Raw genomic sequence first — 6,000 nt, forward strand, 5'->3', positions numbered from 1 at the left:
GCAATTTTAATGCAATATGAGACCCAACTAAGAATGTTGGTAGTCTTGAAAGAGTAGCACAAACCTAGATAGATGTCACATATTTTGTGAGAAAAAATGGTCTCACCAATGTGAACCCCAACAATAGTAAATTCACATGAAATAATAGGCAATATGGCTTCACCAACATAGCAGATTGTCTAGAATAATTTCTTATTTTAGATAATTGGTTGGGTTCCCCATTTCAACTCTCATTTTAGGTCATAACCATGCCCATATTAGACCACTTCCCAATCAAGCTTCAGTTCAGTGAAGACCCCCCAATCCAAATGCTAATTTATATTTGAGAAGACCTGGTTCTAGAGGAAGGATATAAAATGTCTCATGGAAGCATGGTGGACTGAGTCAAACACATATAATGGCACCAAGATGTTTACCTTCAATGAGAGATTGCAATTTTTTAATTCCAAATTGAAACAATAGAATAAGACTTCTTTCAACAATATTTTTGAATAAAAATAAGAAATTGTGGATGATTTGGAAAAATTGAGTCATATAATCACCAACAAGAGAATGAGACACACAAAATATGTCAAATAAAAAGAGCTAATAGTTGATTATAGTGAAATTATAGCATGAGAAGAAATTTACTAGAGGAAAAAATCAAGTGAGGTGTGGCTAAAAAAAGGCAATCTTAACACAAAAAATTTCCACAATAATAAGACGATGTACATGAGTTGGAATCAAATAAAGCATATATGGTTATAACTTGAGTGAATTTTTTTCAAAACATGTTGGGTGTTGTTAATTTGGTAGAGCCACTACACCCTAATTTCAAATGCTGAAAATATTCCCGAAATGGTCTTACAAGAGGACAAAAATCTTTTGATGGCTCCCATTACAATGAATGAAGTAAAAGAGGTCACTTTCCAAATGCACTTGGATTAGGCTCCTGGCCTAGATGGCTTCACCGCCTTGGTATTCCAAACTTGCTAGTATTTGATGGGTTTAGATATTTTGTGAAAGAAACAAAAAAGAAAAATAATTTTGAAAGAACTCAAAGACACAAACATTTTTCTAATCCAAAAGAGACCCTTCTCTTCATTTTCAAACTTCTATCCAATTTCATTATGCAACACTATTTATAAAATTATTGGAAAAGTGATGGAAAACAAATTGAAAATCTTACCAAAGTTGATAATTGTGGAGCAGAGTGGTTTTGTTCCAGGACAAAACATCTCTAATGGCATTACCATTGCATATTAATTGATGCATTCAATCAATAAATACAACCTAAAAGGTATGTTACTTAAACTAGATATGATTAAAGGTATGACAAGGTGCATTGAAATTTTTTAATCAAAGTCATGGAAAGGCAAGGTTTTTGTGAGGAATTGATTAAATAGATTTTGGGCTACATTTCGTCTCCATGATATTTTGTCATAATCAATGGTGTCTGTTATAGTCTCCTTTAGGGTGCTTGAGGACTATAGCAAGGTTACCTTCTCTCCCCATTCATCTATAATATGATGGTAGAATCTCTAAGTTGCGGGATAAAGGTAGATGTACAAAGAGGAATCCGAAAAGGAATAAATGTAATAAGTGAATTTCCTATATTCACCCATTAAATCTTCTTTTACGACACATCGTTATTTGGTGATTGTACCCTTGATAAATAAAACACAACAAAAAAATATATTGGAAGACTACTCAAACTCCTTAGGACAAATCATAAATAAAGACAAGTTGAACATATTCCTTTTTAATACTAGCAATGTATGGAAATGACGTATTTCAAATATTCTCAAGGGCTTCAACACTGGGAAACTCCCATCTTGTTACCATAATATCTCTCACTTCAATAGAGAAATTGGGGACTCATTATGGTGTAGAACAACTACAATGTGGGAGAAGAAAATGGATAACTAGAAAGGATGATGGTAATCCCTTGCTAGCAAAATCACAATGTTAAAATTAGTAATATCAAAAATTTCAATATGCATGCTATCTTGCATAGAGGTTCCAAAAACCACAACACAAAAATTGATGGTGCAACAAAGATATTTTGTGGGAAGGATCAAATAGTAGGAAAAGAATTACTTTATTGGAATAGGAGGTATTGAAGAAAATTAAATTTAAATTAGGTGTTGGAGTCAAATATATCCAATTATAGAACACCATGTTGGGTGTAAAGCCAATGTGACAACTATATAGAACCCCCACAACCATGTAGTGCAGGGTAATGAAAAAGAAATAGTTGGATGATAATGTTGGAAATTGACATTCAATTGGTTAGTTTCACTATACTGTCATTGATGGCAACATACTATTTTTTTTTTCCAGCTTCATGTTTTGGTTCAGTTATCTACCGATAAGCACTTTACAGATACTACACCAACATTGATAGGATAGAAGGATTTCTTTGGTTACCGGAAATGCAGGTCGGCATGGTTAAGAATAAGGTTTTCGGTATTGGAGGCTGACATCTCTTGGATATGGCATCGGTAATTTCTTTTGATATTCATGCATTTATGTTATCTAGCCGACATGTAATTTGATATTGTAATTATCTTTGTAAGCCGACATAAGGCATGATGAATTGTATAGGGTATATAGGTCAGTTGGACTAATTCATTTTGATATGGACATGAATATAAACATGGTGATGGATATGTGAATTTGATATAATGAAAAATATATTAGAGAGATTATGTATGTGAGGATATTTATGTAAGGGTTATTTCGGTAAAGGGTTTAGGGTTTTAGACTAGAATAGACAAAGCTTAAAATTGAACTATATTCTGGTGTAGAAGATGCTATTTTAGCAGTTCAACACTTCTCCAGATTGTAGTTTGGATTTATATGTAGTCAGTGAGGCTCCATTTGTGATTGAGTAGTGTCCTCTAGGTTGTAAGCCTTCTTGCAAGTGCAGGCCCATTATATTTTGTAATCTCTTTGTATGGCTAGTGGATTGATATTGTGGGTCACAAATCCCATCGTGGTTTTTCCTCTTTGAGGTTTTCGATGTATAATTTTGTTTGTTGTGATTATCATCTATGTGATTGGCTTATTGATTGCTTTACTTCTTTCAATTATGTATGTACTAGTATACCAGTTGGTGTATACATGTTTTAAGAAGGCTAAAATTGATCATTTTGGTATAAGATTGACTCAACCCCCCTCTTAGTGTTATTGAATTCCAACAATTGGTATCAAAGCCTTATGTCTCAAAGTAATTTTAATAGCTTGAGGAAGATCCTGAATTTGGAACCCATGGACATGGCTTTGGAGAAACAACTTGAGATGGCACTTGAAGATTATGATGTTGAAAGGTTGAAGAACTTAAAGCTACAAGATGAATTGAATTCTTCTAAAGAATTCATTCTTGTCCTACAAGAGAGGCTATCATCTATTCAATCTAGGAGGAAGGAACTTTTGCAAAGTTAGGATGATGAAGAGAAAGATGCACTTAAGGAACTATGTCATAAATTGAGTCAGGAGAACATGGTTATGAGAATTGAAATGCAAGCTATAAGTATGAGGATTTCTTAGAAGATTGAGGACTGAAAGAAAAAGGAACAAAATCTTGTTGTATCCCTAAAGAACAAATTTGAAGAATGTGTTAGGATAACCGGTGAACAACTAAGAGGGGGGGTGAATCAGTTGTTGGTAGATTATATCAATTGATCCACTTAATAGCCTTTAACCAAATCACATAAACATTAAGTATCAGAATGTCAGAAATAGATACTGGTAAGCAATAAAACTTAACAATGAAATAGATAATCAACACAATGCAACCATACCACATAACACCATGATTTGTATGTGGAAAAATCGAAAAGGTCAAAACCACGGTGGGAAGCCTACCCACAATCAAATGATACTTCTGCAGAAAGTATGTGATACAATGAGGGGCTTCCACATGCAAGAAGACACACTCCCTAGAGTGTAATACTCATTACAAAAGAGTGTCACTGACTACAGAGAGGTTATAACCACCTCAAGATAAATGGACAACAATCCAAAATAATGAACTACCAGAGATAGCATCTACCATGCCTAATTACAGTCCCGATTAAGCTCAATATCGGAGGCCTTTGACCTCTTCCTTAATCCCAATTTGATCACCTATGATCGACCAAATCTCCTTCTCATATGATATTGCATTCCAAGACCACGACACGTGATAATATATAATATGATCTTACATCATTTTATACCAACCCTAAGGCCTAAACCAATTAGGTTGGCCACCTACAAGATTTTACAATAAGATCATTACATATATCCATTTTATAGTGATATGCCATGTCGGCTTAAGACCATAACAACAATAACCAATCCATAAATCATCCCGGTAATGTGTAGAGATCACGTTAACATGATACCAGTACATAACCTAGATAGGCACCATACCTAATCTGGGTCAGCCATGCCAAATAAATGTCTTCACTTAGTTGAGGCATGATCAAAGAACATCTTCAGCATCCTGAAATCCATCTAGAAGCCGCACCAACACCACTTATGCATCTTGTCAAGATTTCTCAGTGAAAGCTATGTTGGTTAAACCTTAAATCAATGTCGGTATGGGTTTACAAGTGTATGATAGCATCTGATTACCAGATCAATACCAACTGACCAAAACATGCTCCAGAAGCATGTAACACCTAAAATCAAACACACTCCATTGATCCAAACATGTTGGAAGTGTCCAACAGATAGTCTCTTCTGCCGATAACACTAGATCTTCTATTGGTAACCAAAACCTGTCTGTCGGTAACCAAAACCTATTTGTCGGTAACCAACCATAACAACAAGTGTTGACATCAATGAAAAAACATTATTGCAACACATAATCAATTCATCCATAATGCCAACAATCTCCCGCTTTGGCATTGATGGCAACACTAGATGTGAAAACCATCTAAGTACCAAGAAATGCCAAACAAGTCTCCCCCTGTGGAAGACGACCAACAATCTCTTGAATATCAATAACTCTCCCCCTGTGAATGATATCTCTAAATTTATTTTTCACATCACTATCTCTCCACCTTTGACATCAATGCCATAAATCTGACAAAATAATCAAAGTAAGAATATAAACCTCTGAATCTCAAAGCTGACTACTCCCCCTGAGTAGTAGCACCACTCATCAGTGTCGAAATGAATAATATCTCTCATAATGCATGTTGAATTGATGACAAATTGCATCAATCAAGTATCTTCCAAAGGGGCAGAAACCCCTAGCTTGTCTCTCAAATACTCAAATGATTCTTTAGACAACAGTTTAGTGAATATATTTGCAATTTGTTCTTTAGTGTTCACATAAACCAATTTGACTTCCTCTCCTTCTACCTTGTCCTTCAAAAAGTTATACTTTATTGATATATGTTAGGTCCCGGAGACAACTAAGAGGGGGGGGGGGGTGAATCAGTTGTCTAATAAATTCAAACCAAAAACTAATTAACCAACTTAATGCTTAATACCGGTAAACCAGTTAAGTGTACTGGTAGACAGTGTTAATAGTAAATTTCTATACCGGTAAGGATTAATGCATGAAACATAAACATAAAGTCATCCACAACACATAACACCAATATTTGTACGTGGAAACCCAGTAAGGAGAAAAACCATGGTGGGAAACCTTACCCACAATCAGATGATACTACTACAGATAGTAAGTGTACATAATGGGGTCTACACATGCAGAAAAGCCAATAGCCTAGAGCCCAGTACTCAATCACAAAATGGGAGTCACACTGACTACAGTTGGATGGTTAAATCCAATAATAATGTACTACACAAAATAGCATCTTCCTATGTTGGATTCAGTACCGGTGTAATGCTGATATGCTTCTACAAAAACCTAACTTCACCTTAAAATGATGTCTTCATGTATATCTCTACTTAATCTCGCATATACCTTCACTCAATTCTTTTTCGCATTACACACTTGATCTTACAAATAAGATCTTACATTTATACCATACCCTAAAACCAATTTTAGTAGGTCGGCTC

Source organism: Cryptomeria japonica, chromosome 11 (assembly GCF_030272615.1).
Source record: "Cryptomeria japonica chromosome 11, Sugi_1.0, whole genome shotgun sequence".
NCBI classification, from domain to species: Eukaryota; Viridiplantae; Streptophyta; class Pinopsida; order Cupressales; family Cupressaceae; genus Cryptomeria; species Cryptomeria japonica.